This window comes from Lithobates pipiens, unplaced genomic scaffold (genome assembly GCF_037356315.1).
Source record: "Lithobates pipiens isolate NorthernLeopardFrog02 unplaced genomic scaffold, aLitPip1_a1.2 Scaffold_13, whole genome shotgun sequence".
In the NCBI taxonomy this organism is placed as follows: domain Eukaryota; kingdom Metazoa; phylum Chordata; class Amphibia; order Anura; family Ranidae; genus Lithobates; species Lithobates pipiens.
Window position 1 is genome coordinate 128689763 of NW_027507718.1, and position 20609 is coordinate 128710371.

Sequence of the window (20609 nt, forward strand, 5' to 3'; positions counted from 1 at the left end):
TAAATTTGTTCTCAACCCATTAATACTTATTGCAACAATGTCTCCTTCTATACAATACAACCCTTGATTTAGGTTTTCTGTATTTGTACAAGAAGAGAAAAAAGTTTTAACCCTTTCTGTATCTGACATAATCTGAAAACAAACCTTCTTTTTATCTACATGAGTAATTAATTCAGAACTTATTTCATTTTCAATTCTTGCTGAACATAATGTGTGATTATGATAACAAGAATGAAATATACTTTTATCTTGATTAGGTAAACATATCATTTTAGACTGGAATTGTAAACATGATGACAAATCTAATTGTTCTAATTCAGAATTGTCATTGTTAAATACAAAATCTGTATACTGTAATTTATAGTATAATAATTGCGTATTACTGACAGGTAATCCCAAAACAGTGATTGGAACCAAAATTTGTTCTTTTCCGGCTATTGGAATCATAGAAGAACTATAACATATGTCCTGCTTGCATCCTATCCATTTATTTACCCATAAATCTGTATGATTTATCACATATAAATATTCTTTGGGCAAATACTGCAAAATGCCAAGAGGAGTTATTCCACTCTGAAATGCTTGCGCAATTATTTTAAAATTAATGGAATATTCCGTTTGAATCTCTAAGCATGATCTGGCTATATGAGAATGTTGTTCACTTCTCATCAAATCAAGAGTAATATTTTGAAGATGTAAAATAGATGGACCCATTATATTAGCAGTTTTAATTACCATATTTTCTAAAATCTGATTTAAATGTCTTTGTATTTTAATACCATTACTTCCCACTAAACCAGCGGTTTCTAGATCAGACTTTAAAGTATTAATATCCATACTATTTGTTATACTCCCGATTGTGCCCATCCCTCCTAAAATACCTTCAACAATACCACGCTTATTTCTGTTATAATTTCTATTATTAATTCCAAACCATCTCTCAATACCCAATTCCATATTAACCAGATGTCCTTGACATTGTGGAAACCTTGTAGAAATTTTCCATTCTGAAACAATAAAGTTCCACAAAATAATGACAAACTTTCCTTCTCTCAAAAGAGTTCTGGATTGGAAATGGTTAATCTGAAAAGGGCTTGCAGAGAAACTTTTCTTATTAACACATGGAGTTTTCCTTGGAGACATAACAATAACACTTGCCTTAGCACATTTCACCGGATAATTTTCTATTGATATGCAACATTCATATATGCCAGTATCATTCAAAGATACTCTCATTTGTTGATAAACAAATGTATCATTGATCCAATTCACACTATCAAAAATTCCTTTATGAATTATGATAGTAGAACTGTAAAGAAAACTACCCAAAAACTCATCATTCCTTTTCCAAGTTAACAATGAATTTTGAGGTAAAGATATTTTTGTATCACATATCAAATGCAAATTATCTTTATCTTCCATAATTTTCAAAGATTGTGGGAAAATATTAATTTCTGGAACAATCCTATCAACTATAAAAATATCAATTTTGACCCTTATTTGAGTAAATTTTCTTGTTACTTTAAAATCCCATGTTCTTACAACGTCTCCTTTTTCATCTCCAATGATGTTTAAATGTTCTGGATCTAATATTTTTACGAAACTTTGAAAAAGATAAAAAAATTATTCTAATGGATAAAGTGATTTTCCAGATCTTGACATACTATTATCCACATCTCCAGACCAAATTGTTGACTCATTACCCTTTAAATATATAGACCAGGAACTCCTCAACAATATGTTACATTCAAAAGTTCAGATTTTGTTATTTAGTCTATAAGATCCCTGCATTTTAACAAAATTTGTTTTGGATTCTATTTTAACTGTGATTTCAATATTATTGCTGTGAATGAAATACAATTGTAAATAACAATCATATCCTTGTCCTACATATAAATCTATACAAATCTTCTGCTGTATTAATATCAACATCTCTAAAATTATGATTTTTATCATATGCATTTATATCAATAACTCTATAATTTTTGTCCTTTGTAATGATATCAATGTTCTTATTTTTTAGTTCATCTGCATTGATATCAATGTCTACATCTCTCTTATTTCTGAATAACATATGATTTTTGTTGTGTAATTCTTCAATCCTGTTAGTCTTTGCATAACTTGAGCAGTTCTTGATATATATTATCACAAATAAAATTGTCACTAGGGAAAAGATGAATCCTGTGATGAGGATACATTTTCTCTCTTTTACACTTTTCATTTGTTGTGCTGACATCTTTTCTTCTTTTGGAATACGCACTTTCTTCAGGTTCGATTTTTATATTTAATTCCTGAAAAATAAATGCAGCATCATTATCTCGGAATATAAAGTTTGCATTGATCAGTGTGTACCCACGTTTTTTGTTGTCTACGTGCGTTTTTCACTGAATTAAGAGGTCTTTGTACCTGTACCATTACCCCTTGAACATCCAGGATGTCAAATGGACCTTCCCAATTACTTTGCCATGGCTCACTTTTCCTGAAACTCTTTACCATGAGCTGGCCTCCTTTCTCAAACTTAGAAATATGAGGATGAACCATTTTTTGCATACAGGTAGCTGCATGTGGCAAGATACTGTTCAAATTATCTTGTAACATCTGCAACCATTTTGACTTTTCTATCCCCTCTCTTTGAGGTGTAGACAAAAAAGGTTCATGGGGAAATACAAGTGGTATTTTCCCTCCTGTCATTAATTCAAACGGAGAATACTTTGTAGCAGCAGAAATTGTGCTTCTTACACCCATTAAAATAAAAGGAACAACATCAACCCAAGTATTTCCTCTGTCCAACAACATTTTTGCAATTCTAGATTTAATTGTTCGATTCATCCTCTCAACAATACCTGCAGACTGTGGGTGATATGGCACATGAAATCTCTGTTCTATACCCAAAATTTTACACATTGCCTGCATGATTTTACCTGTAAAATTGGATCCTCTGTCACTACTGAGGTGTGCTGGTATACCCCAAACTGGAAAAACATGATTAATCAACATCCTAGCAGTTGTTAAAGCATCATCTCTGCGTACTGGGAGTAGTTCTATCCATTTTGAAAAAATGTCCACCAAAACCAAAGCAAATCTGTATCCAAAAGAGTTTTCACTTTTTGTCCATTAATTTTAGCTTTTAAATAATGGCGTCCACTTTTGTCTAAAAATATAGGGGCAACATGAACTAGAGAATGATAAATTATTTCCTTTTCCTCTATCTGTCATGGGGCCGATAACAAAGGCTGTCTCCCATTGCTATCACCATTTGAATGAGCATTCATATTCATTCCAATCTCTTTCAACTCTCTTCTCAGAGGGGCGTAAGGAGAAAAATTTCTAACTTCTTCTGTTGAAGGTGGGGCAGAAGGTTTATTGGATACTAATCCATTTTCTTTTCCAATGTTTTTCAACTCAATATGTTTTAAATACTGTCTACATTGAGATTTATAATGACCAAGCTTTTGACAAAAAAAACAAGTTATTGACTTTTTATTATCAAACTGTCTTGCCCTGCCATTCCTGAAGGTGGCAGTATTGCCTGCTTTAACATCGTTCTGATTGTCTATTTTAGAATTGCTATCCTGAATGACAGAAATTTTTGATTTTAAATTACTTCTCTTTAATTGTCTCCTTACAAGATCTATAACTGAGGTAGCATCATCCAAAGTTTCCTTTTGACTAGCTAACGCCATTGATGCAGGGTCTAAATATGTAAATTTGCGAACAAATGCCCTTATTAATGCAGAATTCTCTTCATCCACTGCATACACCATTTTGAATGCCTTCGCAAATGTTTCACTAAAATGAAACGGATCATCATGTATTATTACTTTTAAAGAATCCAATAACTCAGCTGTTGGGGTTTCTTCTGCATTACTATGAACTTCAATGCCATAATTATCAAGATAGGGTGTTTTGACTAAACGTCTTGCTATGTGACTAGGAACCCATAAACAAAAGATTTTATTCCTTTGTTTGTCACTCAAATTGAAACGATCACAAAAACTTTCAAAGACATCCCCGTTGAAAAACACATCTGCTCTTGAATCATAACGAGGGATATCTTTCAAAATTTTCATCAGCTGATCATGTATTAAGCTTAAGTTTAGACGCTCTTTCTAACAATTTCTGTTTTCGAACATCATCCAAAGAAGGATCCTGTATGTCAACCGGATTGTCCGGTATAAACGAGGATTTTGCTGCATCTGACTGTTTTTTCTCATCTTTCTTTGAAATTACCGAAATATGCTTGTCTTTTGAAGTTACATTATTCTGCAATTCTACTTCATTCTCTAAATGCTCAATATACGTACAAAAAGTTTCACAACCTGAACAGCTAGGTTCAAAAAATAAATTTTCATGTGTTTGTATATTTTCAGTTACATTTTTACTTGCTGCTTGATTCACTACACAAATCATTTGTTTTTCTGGCTCATTAAATATCATAGTATTAAAAACTGAAATTAATTTCATTACATTACGTAATTTCCTCTTAGTTTTCGTTAATGAAAATTTAGCTTTCTCAATTTCAGTATTTGCTTGTAAGCATTGACTATACATAGATTTCCATAAAACAGCATCAGAGACCTGTTTCGATAAACCTGTAAATTCTAATTTACTTTCATCAGCTAAAACATCTACAAATTCCATATTACTTTTCTACTCACCAAATATAAAACTTTTCAGTGTCCCCTCTGTACTCGAAATTCAAGTCTGTCAAGACTTCTGTATATCTGAAATTCTCCGGTCTTTCACAATCAATCGATCAAATTTTCTTCTAGGTTCTTTTCAATCTTTGCGAAGTTAATTTCTGTTCATCACTTCATTACTTCATTCCCCTCTCATCAAAGGATGGAAGTGGAAAAAAAACGTCCGACTTATGATTGACTGGGTGACTGAGCCAATGTAAACATAGCTCGCAATGTAAAAATATTTCAATGTCTTATATACATATATCTCTTATATATATATGGTGAGACCGATTGAGATTGTGAGACGAATTTCCTTAATTAGTTCTGAGTCAGCGTAATTCAAAAATGTGTATTTATTTGTACACATTTAAATAGAAAAGAATACTTACAAAAATAGTACAATAATAATCATTTGTATCTTTAAAAATTGTCTTATGAAAGATTTAAGGTTATGCCATGTGGCCTATATAAAATGGCCGAATAACCCTTTGTAAGCTGAAATCTCTGTGTGCATGAGATGTGTCTTTCAGAGATGTTCCTTCCAAGCTGCTGAAAATCAAGAAGGACCAGACCCCCAATCTTATGACTATATCAACCAGTCTCTAATTTCCCGCCCGAAAGATAACTCCTCCTTTACAAAAGAGTGGGCTAATGAGTGATTACTATAGCAATCTAACATCTGCTAACACTTATGAGTTTGGGGAAGTGAAACCTTAAACAACCTCTCAATTACATATATGAGGTGGCAGGAAATGGGGGGGGGGAGGGAAATCTTCAGACTCTAAGCAAAATATCATCTCAGTTACATAGGGGTAAATTTCTAAAAGTATATATATAATGAACTGGGGAATTTGAACATAAACAACATTTATCAAAATCCTGACAGGTTTTAAATGTTTACTTTTTCAATTATCGCAAGTCATAACATAGAATCAAGTGACTCAAAGTTTTCTTTCACACAGTATGGAGAGATTATATTCTGAATAAAGTATAATAAAGCCATACACGGTCGGACCCAGTTGTCGGATTTAGCGGTTGCCAAGAACGCGGTGACGTAAGCCGTGTACGGCGGGACTAGAAAAGGGAAGTTCAGCACCACGTCCGGCACCCTTTGGGCTCCTTCTGCTGATCTCGTGTTAGTAGAAGTTTGGGGAGAGACGATTCGCGCTTTTCACATTAGTGGTTCATATCGCTACTGCTCTTCTGTTTCTGCTTGTCTTTGCATATCTGATAATCAGTGCGTGCAGTCATTAAGTATTTGTTTCTCATTGTGGACTATATCTTGGTATAGTACGCTTTGAAAGGCATTTTTTCTTGTCTGCTTGCTTCTGCCATTCAGGTCGTTCTTTCAGGCATTGCTGTTTATCGGTGCTTTCTGTTGTCCGTTCTGACCGTTTTGAAACCATGTTTCGTCTACGTACTCGTCGTACATTTTGTGCTGTGCAGGGGCTTTGTGTTGGGGTTCTTACTTTGACACAAGCCCGGTCCATGAACAGGGAGGGTAGGCGTTTGTGGACCAAGAATTGGTTGCGCCAGCGTGACCAGTTCTCGCACATGCCTTTGCTCCGTGAGATCCGGGAGAATAATCCTGATCATTTCAGGAATTTTCTTCGGATGACGGACCCCGTTTTTCACCGTCTGCTGGCTTTGCTGACCCCTTATATCACCAGGCAGGATACCTGCATGTGGCAAGCCATCACTCCGGAGCAGAGACTCATCGTCGCGTTGCACTACTTGGCGACAGGGAGAAGTCTTCAGGACCTCAAGTTCTCTACAAGCATCTCCCCCCAGGCTCTGGGGATCATTATTCCAGAGACCTGTTCTGCCATCATTCAGGTCCTGCAGAAGGACTATATGAAGCTAAGTTTTATCCTTAAACATCACATTCTATGTATTTCATGATTGCTAATGTCTTGCATTTCTTTCCTCATTCCCTAATTACCATCATTGCAATATGCTGTAATTCATATGCTCTGCCCCTTTGTCCTCATGCATATTTGCCTCACTAACTTCCCCACCATGCTCTTCTTGGCCCATAAAACTATAGTCTAGTCACTTAACAATGTCTTTTGGCAGCTCCATAGTATTGCTTTCCCCTAAACACCCCCTAAAATGTCTACAAATGTGATGTGTGTGCTTCAATTCATACAAAGTGACCTTTTTTTTATTTTTGGAGTTGTGCCAAACTCATTAGGAACCCCCCTCCCCCCAACTGCTAGATCAGCTGATAGCAATCCTCTATATGATGACTTGACCAAACCCAATACACACTATACCTACCTTTTTCATGATCACATTTATGGATGAATTCACCAAAGCATGTAGTGTAAGGGCCTGCCTCAATACTTTCAAATGCTATTTTTCTTTTTTTAACACATTAATTTTCTTGCTATGTAATAGAAGAATGTCAAAATGTGCTTCCATTTTGTTATTATGACACTTCTTACCTGTCCGGTGGGCTGACAATAGTGTAACTAAGGAGGGGCTTCCCAAAGTATCACACATTATTTAGGCATTCAGCTCTCAATCAAGTGGAGAGGGTTACCTGTCCTAAACATCCCCCCTCATTTTTTAGCAAGGGCCCATCATATTGGGGGGGGGGGGGTGATGACTCTCATAAGGGGACCTTATACTTTAGGCTTTAAATACTCAGTTGCCAAAATGTTATACTAATTTTGACCAAAAATGTGGGTGTCTAATCTGCTTGTAATGTTGATTTGTCAAATTACTAATTTTTGTACTTGTTTCACTCCACAGTGTCCTTCAACGCCACAGCAATGGCAGACTGTGGCCTCCCACTTTGCCATTTTTTTTTAAGTTGTGCCTTTTTTACCAACAGTGCAAACCCAAGTTCAGAGCGAGATGAGGGGACAGTCTCTTCTTCAGATAATGTTATTATGTTGTGGGTCTGCTACACACACACCTTATTTTTGTAACTAATGTATGTAGTGCATTACTGACCAAAATCGTGCTCATTTTCAGCACCATGGCAGGAAAATGGCATGATTGTCCAAATTTCCACTCACTGTGGGTGTTTTTTACTAAAGGCACATCCACTATGCACTACAAGTGCACTGCAAAAGTACACCTGAAACTGCACTTGGAGTGCAAAGTAGAGTTTCCTTTAGTAAATCGCACTCCTTCTCAGCACAAACTAAAATTTGACTACAAATACATTTTATGCGCAATGAAAAAGGAAGCCACACATTGTTGAGAATTCAACTTTTTAATACAAGCACATTCACATGCGCATTTCGAAAAGGTTTTTTACAACAAACCAAGAGATTTTGTGTATCCAAAACAGAGTTTAATCAGAATTTTGTTTCCTTGTTGTTTTTGTGTAAACAGGCATGTATCAAACCGTTAAATACAGAACACAGGAACTTGCAAAGTTCAACTTTGAAAAGTGAAGACAATATCAGACATAAGTATGTACAAACTGGGCTGATATTGCCTTCATCACATGGGGTGTCACCCCTGAAAAATCCAAATTTGGAAGATGCACACAGTGTGTCAACATGTGCTATCTCCCATCATGGGAGATCAATGTACATGCTTTGGGGCTGCAACCCCTTCATCTCAGACACTTTACACACTCTGGGCATCTTCCAAATTTGGAATTTCGATAAATACAACATTTTGGTTTTAAAATAGCAAAAATAAAACCCTATCTAGTTTTTGTTGTTTCACACTCTCCCCAAAACATCAATGATGTTCTTCATTTTATTTTTAACATCACTGATGTTTTGTTGGATAATTTCCAAATCACGATTGCACCCCATTATCTCCCCGATCAAGATCTGGGCACTTTCACTGGTAAAACGGGAATCTTCTTCCACATCACCTACAAAACAAAGCAAACAAACACACCATGTCATCAAAATATGGTGATATACATTGATGAGCTTACCGGAAGCTGTGTTCTCCCACACTCACCTGTTGTGGTGACAATTTGTCCAACCTCCATGATCTCTCCTTCCTCCTCCTCCTCCTCCTGCTCCTGCTCCTGTTTCTGCTTTTGGAAGTTGCCCTTCTTTGGGAGGGGTGTGGTCCCTGGTGTCCTCATACTTGTCGAATCTTCTCTCCCCTATGAGAATGTAAACAAAGAATAATTAGCACACAGAGGGCAGAAATAGGAATCTGAAACATTGCTTGGAAGTGTTGTACAATTGTGTTTTTGGGCCGAGTTACAAGGTGAGAACATTATTGGGTACACTTTGCTAAGCTGGAATACTTCCCTGCAGAACGATGTTTCATACGAGCGAACGAAACCATGAACTTGAAAGTGGCCATTTTAAAATGCACAACATGAAATCAAAGCACATGGAGCAGTATGTAAGCAAGAATAATCATATGAACACACAACTACTTACTTTTTTAAGAACACGCTTGATCCTTAGGTACTGCTCGTGCTCCCTCAGTTTCAGGTCTGACCAGCGTTTTCTCAGTTGATCCTTGGATTGGTGTACCCCAAAATTCTTCTGAAGACTCTTCACAACTTTAGTCATGATCTTGGCCTTTCTGATATTTGGGTTTGGGTAAGGTCCATACTTCCCATCATAGTCGGTCCTGTTCAATATGTCCACCATCTCCAACATCTCTCCAAAAGACATATTTGAGGCCTTAAATCTTGTCTTCCTGGATCAGGACGTTTCAGGCTCCGGGCTTTCCTCACCCTCCTCCTCGTTAGTGGAACTATTATTAGTGCGCACCTGTGTTCTCTCCGACATGTGCTCTCCCCACTGCGCCAGAAGCGAAGGGGCGGGGAATAGTCTGGAAAGAACGTCAGGGGTGGGCGGAGTTTCACGCATGCGCACTGTATATAAAACGCAACACGCGTGTATCGTCCGTACGATCTGGGAAGAGAGTGAGGCGCGGACGTGACGAACGTGGAAATGAAGGTAAAATTTTTAAGTTGGTGCTTCACTAGACTACGCTGCTTCTATCTAGGCCGATGTTGGGACAAGATTAGGAGGGTTTTTAATGGCATTATTAGTATTTGAGGGTTTGTCTTGTGTTGTGTCTTGCAGACAATATGGATCCTTTCAAAAATGCCAACTTTATGGGGCTATTCATAGAACTGTACATGGAGATGCCCTGCCTGTGGCAGTTCCACAACAAGTTTTATGCTGACAGAACAAAGAGGAACGCAGCACTGGAGAAACTGCTTTCTTTGGTGCGGATCATGGTCCCCACGGCAGACATGGACTATCTGAATCGGAAAATTGTGGCCATGAAGCTTATCATATTTCAGGGAGAGAAAGAAGCACCTGTAGTCCTTGAGAGCAGGAGATCCAGATGCCGTTTATTCCCCCAGGATGGTTCACTTTGAAGGGCTGCATTTTCTGGTAGACCAAGGGGTACCCAGGCCACCACTCAGGCCACCACTCTCCAGTCTTCCTTCAAGGCATCCTTCACCCCCAGCTGAAGCTTCTGATGTCCAACCTGGGCCTTCTAGGCAGCAACATGTGGTGCCCAGCTTGAGACAGGTATTGCATTGTTGAACATATTTCTTGTGTTACATTTAATGATGTTAACTAGATGTTCTTATTGATCAGTAAGTTGTGATTTCTCAAAGTGGTTTACATCTCAATAGACAGTAGTGACCAAAAATGATTGGGACGGGAAAGGAAAATGCTGGTCTCAGAATGATAGTCTGTTCTATTTGGTAACATTCAATTTGCAAAAGCCAGGAGCACAAAATGGTGTGATTGATGATCAAAAAACTAAAACTATGTCCCCTTTTCATACACAGGAAGACCTCAGTCGGGGGGAGGCTGTGACAAGTGGCAGCCAGAAGGTCGAACAACGCCCTCCTTCTCTTCCTGCCTCAACTACAGGAGCCGAGCCACAGCCTGGAAGGATGCCTGGTGGGAAGTGCCCAAGGAAGACGAGAGAGTGATGGCCTGGGTTGAGTCTGGTCTGCCAGAAGATGCAGCCTCTTGAAGATCCACATCCTGGGGACAGAAATGGTATCTGAATTTCCTGTTCTCTAGGACTTCGGGACCAGACTTCTCTCCCTGAGATATCTACTCCTCAGGCCACCAATTTTTTATATTAGAATTTGTTCATGTCTGCCCTGGTGGCCAAAGGCTGCACCAAAGTTAAGAAGTTTCTCCAGTGCTGCGTTCCTATTTTTATTTTATGGCGACCTAAATAAAGGTTTTTTTTTGTTTGATGAAATACTTGTGTAATGTGTTTTCCTTCCAAAAGGCCAGTTTATTTGTGAGCAGGCAGGTACATTTCAAAAATACAAAGTGAAATTAATAAAAAGGGGTACCAACACTAAACAAACTCCTGTAGATTAAAAAAGAAAAACCAAAGATAAAAAATAAAATAATGTTGTTGTGGTAAGTTTACACACAAAAAACACACCAGAAAAAGGAGAAATGAGCAAACTGTCTTTAAAGGAGATTTTTAGGAATTAAAAATAAAAAAGCATCCAAAAAAGAATAAACCAAATCTAAAATTGTGTAGAGGTGATGCAAACTAAAATTGTATTGCTGAAATGGTTAAAAAAGAGTAATGAAATACGTTCGGGAGAAGTGTGTGTGACTATGAGCATCAAAAGAAGTTCGTTCTTGCAGCATTGTAAAGAACAAGAGAATGCGCTTGATGAAAGAATTTTTGAACATTGCAGCGTGACGAATGTGCTATATCCCTTTCGAGCAGTAGTTTTACCTGAACGAGCGCTTCCGTGTCGGAATTTGAATGTGAGCATGCGTGGCACCTTATCCGTTGGAGTAGGCTACACATGATCGGAGTATGTCCGATCGGCCCAGTTGGTCGGGAAATATTTCCAACAAGTTGGAAAATTGGGTCCGATGGAATCAGTCCGATGCATACCACACACAGTCGGATTATCCGACAACACGGTCTGATAGGACACATTCCAACGGATTCTCCGACTGTGTGTACAAGGGCTAAGAAAGCTCCAATCTGCCCACACGTACTAGAGGGTTGGTCCCTTCATAACATCCTGTTGGTGTTTTGGCCTCTACTCTCGGAGTGACCACATTTGAAGGATTCAGGGGGGCACAACAACCATCGGTAAAATCTTCCCTGGTTTTCTGTCGTGTTTTTAACCATAACTCGGAATGTCTATTCAACACACTGTTATGAATATGTAAGTAAATTATTAGTAAATATATCACATATGTGCATTTTTGAAGATAGGAATCTCTCTCTAATGTACATGTTATGTACATGTTTTATTTCCTGTTTCAATAGATTATCACTTATCAATGTACATATCCCTTGAAGAAGGAGATTTAGTCTCTCCGAAACGTGTAGGGTATTTCGAATAACCGATATATGTACAGATCATCAGTGTATTTATGTATTCTTTTAATATTTTTTTCAATAATTTTTTTTTTTTATGTATTTTCAAAAATTGATACTTACTGTAAGGGCCTTAAAAGTCCACCATTAGGGGTATTCCACAATTTTCATCTGGAATTGTACTTACCTGGGGTAGGCTCTGCAGGTGCTCAGGCAAGTTGACGCTATGCCCACGATCATTCCCGAAATCTGCAGGCCTCCCCAGGCTTTTAAAATTGGCGCCACGTGACGTCACGGCCGCACCAGGCCCACGATCCTCATGCACGAAACCAAGCCTTGCTTTCATTCCAGGACCGCACATGGAACCAGAAGTAAGAGGGAGCGGCGGCTGGAACACAGAGGGAGCCAGCCGCTGCTAAGGCAAAATATGAAAAAGGACAGGTAATGCAGAAAAGACAATACGCAACAAACACTGCTGCCATGAAGGCGATCGCTTACCACCACCTACGATCGATTCAGCCAGGACATCCATACACACACACACACACACACACACACACACCGGGCTTTTCAGGGCAGATAATGGCCACCTGCAAACTGCTAGGCAAACAGGTCTGTGCGTGCTTGTCTTTCCAATAGTAGACATGATTCCAGCTCTTCAGCGCTTACTCTGTAATACACTCCAAACCCTGCTAACAATCAAGGCTTATCTGAGGGATGTGACACCATATCGTTCGGCCAATCATGATCGTAGGACATCGTCTTCAGCTAGGAGAACCAAAACATATGGTCCTACGGAGGAGGACAAAAGAACATGGCTAGGAGCTCACAGCTGAAATTTATAGGGAGGGGTCCTATTGGGTAGTTATGGAGGCTTGGGCAACCCACACGTATGCTGTCATGGAGCCTGTCAGGAAACGAAATGTGTCATTTATGCTCCTAGAACGCCTGAAGGTGCTACTTCAATGTTGGGACTGTGTGTGGTCAGGCTGTGTAAAAAGTCTCACACATGGTATCGTTGTACTTGGGAGGAGTAGCAGAATGTATTTTGGGGTGTTATTTTTGCTATGTAAATGCTGTGTGTTTGAAATATCTTATAAATGGACAACTATGTGTAAAAAAAATAAATAAATAAATAACCGCATTTTCATTTTTTTCCGTAAAAACCTCTGGAAAAAAATGAACCATTCAAAGGACGCGTTATGCCTCATAGATTATACAATGGGGTGTTAGCTTTCCAAAATTGGGTCATCTTGTGGGGGTTTCCATTTTCCTGGTGCTCCAGAGCCTTCAAAGGTGTAATAGGTGGTTGAGACATGAAATGTGTAATTTATGCTCCTAGAGTGTCTGAAGGTGCTACTTCAATGTTGGGCCTCATTATGTGGCTAGGCTGCTGAATAGTCTCACACCTGTGATATCATTATATTCAGGAGGAGTAGAAGAATGTATTTAGGGGTGTTATTTTGCTATGTAAATGCTATGTGTTGGAAATATCTTATAAATGGACAACTTTGTGTAATAAAAATGTGTTTTCATTTTTTTTCCCAAAGACTTCTGGAAAAAAATGAACTATTGAAAGGACTCGTTATGCCTCATAGATTATACATTGGGGTGAGCTTTCCAAAATGGGGTCATTTTGTGGGAGTTTCCATTGTTCTAGTGCTCTAGGGCCTTCAAAAATAGGTAGTCCACAAGTTGTGTAATTTATGCTCCTTGAACACCTGATTGTGCTCCCTGCATGTTGTGCCTCTGTATGTGGCAAGGTAGTGAAAAAGTCCCACACTTGTGCTATCTTAATACTCAGGAGGAGTAGCAGAATGTATTTTGGGGTGTCATTTGTGGTATGCACATTCCATGTGAGAGAAATAAGCTATTACAATGACAATTTTGTGAAAAATTTTTTTTTTTTTTAAATAAAGTCTTAATTGTGCAAAAAAATGGTTGGAAAAAACTTCATTAACTTAGCATGCCTCTCACTAAGTTCCCTGGAATGTCTACTTTCCAAGGGGTCATTTGGATGGGGGGGGGGGGGGGGCATGTATATGTAGCGGCCATAACCCTTGGCAGGGAGGCCTTGACTTTTGGGCTTACCAGTTACCTCCACTTGGCTGGTTCTTCCATGTCTAGGGGTTCCCAGGGCTAGTACCCAACAACTTTGGATGCTGACACCATAAAAGTCTTTTAGAAAAGGTTTTTATTTGCAGGGGTAACATCCAACAAACACAGTCTCATATGGGAACAGAGGGCAAGGGTGAAGGAACTCAGGCACCTTGAACTGCTAATATCAGAAAGTCTCTAATACCACCCAGAGAGTAGCCACTCGCAGCTGGGCGCTTCAAAGCTGAACAAATCTCTAGCCAGAGATTGTGGCAGTCAGCACTTTGATCCAGAACTTGTGAAATCTTTGACCTTGAGTAACTTGTAACAGAAGTGAACAGGAACCTTTTTTCCTCAGTACCTGGAACGTTCTCTGTCTCCTTGACAGTACTGAAAAAAGCGTGGATTCGTCAGTGTCCTTCACAACCCAGCAACCAGGCACTTTTCAGGATGCCATCTTGTTGGCCCTCCCCTGAAGAGTCCTCCCCCAGTCATTTACATGAGCTGCAGTGCCCCTCCAGGCCGAGAGCACACCCGGACGCCTTGAATCCTCCCTCAGTTACTGTGCCTCAGACCAGCCGGTTCCGAGACTTGGGAACAGACGGATCCTCACCCCAGACCAGGCGGGTCTATTGGGGCTAACCAATCGAAGCATGTTGCGGAGTGACATACGCTCCCGTGACCAGGACCCCTCGCGGGGCTACCCCGGTCCAGTATTGGGAACAGGCCGCTATGGCCTCACTAACGAACAAAGAACACGTGACTTCAACATCTTAATTACCCTTCCCCAGACTCCTCAGCGGGGCACGGCGCACCCATTAATTTGTTCTCGGGGAACGCTGATACCCAAAGCGTCCAACCAGGCCTGATTCTAAACTTATGTGCACTTAACTGTACACATCACCAGGTAGAACTCTAACACAGCCCAGTAGAGCTGCCACGACGCGTCAACGTAATCGACTACGTCGACTACGAAAATGCGTCGACGTGCATGAATGCTGTCGACGCGTCACGCACGTGTTATCTCGCGGGTAAATTAGTGGTAATGGCGGCGGCGGCAGCTGCTGCTGATGCTCCTCGTCCCCCTGCTCCCAGGAATGGGGAAAAAAGTTCCGGTGCAGCACGAAAAGCCAGACCAGGACTTTCAAAGGTATGGGAATTCTTTAAACAGAGGCCAGATAAAATGGTCCTTTGTTCCCTCTGCAAAAACGAAATGGCGTACCACGGCAGCACTACTGCGATGCACGAGCACCTCAGAAGAAAACATCCTGGCGCACTATGGCCTCAAACAGACGAGCCATCTTTGTAAGTACTACTTACTAGTATTTTGTTCGTTTTGGGAGACAATGGGAGTAATTTGTGGTCAATATTTATTAATATATTAATTTTATATGGTCATGCTGCTACTGCTAGTAAGTAAGATACATCATTATTAGTGCATGCCCAGGGGGTACATATTTGTTGCTGTGCTAGTGTGCTGCTTTACTCATTTCTTTTTTTAGTGGCCATCTCATGTTTTTTTTAAATGTTTCACATTCACAAGGCACTTTTTGCACTGCAGCCCTCTTGCTGATCTGGGGATCTCTCAGGGCATGGTTTGACAACTTCCTGCAATGTATGAGCTGAGAGAAGAGATGCTATGCTTTTCTTCCAATACACAGAGCAGCAACAATATGAATATAATATTAATTTAATTGCAGACAGACATTTACTACCCTACCTGTACCCTCTTTTAAATACGCAGTACAAGTACATTATTAGCATTGAGCATTCATGTTGGTTAAACTTGGTTCAGGTTCCTAAATGTAGCATAATCAACATAATTGTAAAAGATATGAGACCTTTGAAACATTACCAGTTGCTATCTCCATGCCTCAGCTTAGGAATATTCAGCGAGCCTTTGCTAAATTTATATGGGGGAATAAGTTGCATAGGATAGCCCAAACAGTGGTTTTTGCTCCACGGTCTCATGGAGGGCTGGGGGCCCCCGATATAGTGAAGTATTATTATGCAACGCACCTTCTGGCGGCTATCTCCTGGTCGTCTTATTTTGCTACCAGTAGATGGTCAGAGCTAGAAATGAGTGTGGTCACTCCTGTCCATCCTTGCTCCATGCTATGGTCTGATCTGACCTCCTCTATGGCTCAGCTTAGGCGCATAAGCCTTGGACCGATGCTTTTTACTCTGTCCATATGGAAAAAGTGTCACAAGCGGTTCTCTCTCTCCTCTCCATGCTCACCCCTGTTGAATGTCATTTTTAATCCAGATATGCCTGACAGCCTCTCGGTGAAGAATATGTTTCCTTGGTACAGGTCAGGCATCTTCCAACTCCGCCACCTGGTGCATCCGGTGTCTCGCAAATTCCTATCCTTTCCTGAGCTTCAGGATAAATATGACATTCCAGATCGACTCCTTTTTTCATACATTCAATTTAAACATTATTTCCACTCCAGATCCCCTGACCTGACTTTGGCCAACCCTAACACCTTTTGAAACTTTGTGCTCCCAAGGCCCATGCCAGAAAGGACTTATACCTCTATATACAGTATCCTCCACAATTCAATCTCGCCCACCACGGAAACACATCTCTATATGAGAAGATGGGCTACAATTTTACCGTCCCCCTTAACCATTTCTCAATGGCAGGACATCTGGACTTCTACTTCTAAAGTCTCCAGATGTGTGGAGCAGAGAGAGACGGCTTATAAGATACTAATGTTTTGGTACAAAACCCCTGAAATGTTACATAAATATGATCATACCGTATCTAAGCTGTGTTGGAGATGCCTAAGAAATTAGGGCACCCATTACCATATTTTCTGGAGCTGCCCTTTGATTATACCTTTTTGGTCTATGGTCCAATCCCTACTACAATCTGTTTTGGAGATAGATGTTCCGTTAGACCCTAGACACTACTTGTTAGGCCTACCTATTGCGGCGCTATCTAAACACGCCAAGAAACTGACAGCTTATATTCTCCTAGCTGCTAAGAGAGTGATTCCTGCCCTTTGGTTGTCCCCCTCCCCTCCGTCCCATTCGCAGCTAATTTCTGCAATTGCATACATACGCAGGATGGAACATATGACTGCGCTGGTACAAGACTCCCTACCCAAGTTTTCTAAAATATGGGACAGGTGGGACAATTCTGCGTTTAACCCTGAGACAACACCTTAATCTGTGGCTACTTACTCTCGGGAATGTTTTTCTCAGGTTTAACCTTGGGATTCATACTCTACGTCCCCTCCCACAAATACAAATACAACTCTTGGTCTATTTACGTATCCTTTTTGGTAGATTCGTGGTGTGTCCTTTTCTTCTTACCTTTTGACGTGATGTATTAAAATGTTAACATTTTACATTCCGCCTGCGGCAGGTTTTTTTTTTTTTTGTTTTTTTGTTACTATTGCATTGTCAATCTTGATTGTCTGTATCGGAAGTACAAATTTATCTGCTGTACAAAAATCTTTTTTCAATAAATATACATTTAAAAATAAAAATAAAAGATATGAGACCTCTTTCCATTGTAGACGGTCAAGGATTTTGTGAGATGATCAACACATTTTACCCATGATACACGCTTCCCTCCAGGTCCCATTTCACTAAGCTGATGAAGAAGAAATATGAGGAGAATTTTGAAAGATTGAAAGCGTCACTCAAAGATGTGAAATCAGAAATAGCTCTCACCACAGACCCATGGACCAGCATTGCCACAGAGGCATACTTGGGTGTCACATGCCACTTCATCAATGAAGACTGGAATCTTACATCGCACAATCTGACCACTATGCCACTTGAAGATCGGCACACAGCTGAAAACATTGCTAACTGGGTGGAAAAAGCAGCTGAAAAGTTTGAGATATCCATGGCCAATGTAAATGTAGTTGTCCATGATAACGCTGCAAATGTTGTCGCTGCTCTGCGTATTTTGGAAGAAAAGCATGGCATCTCTTCTCTCAGATGTGCTGGTCATACATTGCAGTTAGTTGTCAACCATGCCCTGAGGGATCCCCAGATCAGCAAGACCCTGAGAGCTGCAAAGTGCCTTGTGAAACATTTAAAACATTAAAAAAAAAGTGAGCTGGCCACTACAAAGCTTAAAGCAAAGCAGCAAAAAATGGGTAACCCTGAGCATGCACTAATAAATGATGTATCCGTAAGATGGAACAGCACTTTACACATGATCAGCCGCCTGCTTGAACAGAGGTGGCCTGTGACTGTAACTCTTTCCGATCCTGATGTCACACCACGAGGGAAGCGCTTCCTGGATTTAAAGCATGATCAGTAGAGCTTACTTGAGGAAGTGGAACAAGTCCTGAAGCCATTTGAGTGTGCTACTGTTTTCTCGAGTGAAGAGTCCTATGTGACTGCTTCTGCTCTACTTCCTCTGGTAAAGGGCCTCCAGAAATCAGAGCACAATTTGCGAGACAGCAGCAGTCAAAGCTTTCCAAAGTGTTGCTGCACAGGAGATAACATCAAGATGGGAGCGGGAAACTAAATTCAGAGATGATGGTAGAGAAAATATATGTCTTATTGCAGCAGCCCTGGACCCCAGATTCCGCAAACTAAAATTCCTGCCAGCAGAGGACAGTTTAAAAGTTCACCTCAAGGTCCAAGCTCTTGCTCTTGAAGTGAAAAGAAGATATGAGGAAGATAAAACGCAACATCGATGTGAGGAACAATGGTCAGCCAGTGCAGACATAAAATTTTCTGAGAAGAGGCAAGTGTCTCTGTTAGACACTTTGTTCGGTTCTTCAGATTCAGATGACCACCACAGTAATGGCGAGGATGACACTGGTCACATCCAAGATCAAGAAACCCACAGTGAAGTTGTGCAGAATGAGATACACATGTATTTCAGTGAGCAGGCTATTCTAAAGGAAGAAAATCCGCTGAAATGGTGGAAGGAAAATGAAAAGAGGTTTCCCATCTTGGCCATGCTGGCAAAGAGTTACTTGTCTGTGCCTGCAACATCAACTAGGTACTACACATTGTTGCACATGCACAATGCCTTCTGAATGCATCTTTTGCAAAGTGTTAGGCAGAATTTATATGGCATTTTCATGCCTCATGCCCTAAAGCGTTACCTTGTATTTTTTGGCACTTGTGTTTTTGCACACACAGTGTTGAGCAGCAGCAGTTCAGACTCAGAGCAGCAGTGCTTTTGTGGATATGGCCCCGCCTCCTTCTTGAAAACTATGTTACCTCCTCGGGTATATTTTACATTACAATTAAAGTAACACACCACATAAATACTGCTCAATCAGCACTCTCTACAATAACACTATGTATTTAATCAATGATGATTACAATTACATAGTGTTATTGTATGTTGACCAGCATTTTTGTGGTGTTAAATAACAACACTTTAGGTCAAGAGGCATAATGCCATATAAATTCTGCCTAACACTTTGCAAAAGATGCATTCTGAAGGCATTATGTGTGGTTGAGTAGTAAGGTTAACACACAATGCCTTCAGAATGCATCTTTTGCAAAGTGTTAGGCAGAATTTATATGGCATTTTCATGCCTCATGCCCTAAAGCATTACCTTTTTATTTTTGGGCACTTATTTTTGTATATGATGTCTTTCATGTGGTTTGTACACATTGTTGAGCAGCAGTGCAGAGCAGCAGTGCTTTTGTAGCATTTTTATATGGCATTTTTTAATGCTTCTGGCTCTGAATTAATGGCAATGCCATTATTCATGCCTGATGCTAAAGTGTTGTTTACATTTTATTTTTGGCACTTTTTTATACTGTAAAAACTTTACCACATTAAAGTACTTTTTGGAAAAAATGTAATAAAAGTTGAAATATTATATTTAGAAGTTGTACATGTAATTTTTTTGTAAAGTTATCCAAAGGATTATTATCTAATCACAAAAGGAACACACTAGATTCATAAAAAATAAAAAATAATAATAATCGGATAGTCGTTGACTAATCGAAAAAATAATCGATAGATTAGTCGACAGACAAATTAATCATTAGTTGCAGCTCTACAGCCCAGCCAAAATGATGTCAAAGTTAACCTACACAATTAACCCTCAGAACCCCATTACTGTTCTGAGATAAACTAAATGTATACATGACAGACACCTTGTCCAAACTGTCATCGCTACCTATACTTTCCTGGCTTGTTAGGGTCTCAAGAAATAGGCTGCCAGTACATCAGATGTGATCATTTTTTTATTATTTGCACCACAGCTTGTAGACTCTATAACTTTCACACAGAGCACATAATATCCACTCATTTGGGTTGTTTTTACCAAAGATATGTAGCAGTATAAATTGTGGCCAACATTTATGAAGAAAAATTGCTAATTTGAAAAATTGTATCAAAAATTAAATGAATAAAAATGTGTTTTTTTTTTTGTTTGTTTTTTGCTTTTTTTCCTACATTTTCTGTCTTTTTTCATTTATAGAGCAAAAAATAAAAAACCCAGAGGTGATCAAATACGACCATATGAAAGCTCATATTTGTTTGAAAAAAAGGACAAAATAATCACGTGGGTACAGTGATGCATGACTGAGTAATTGTCATTCCAAATG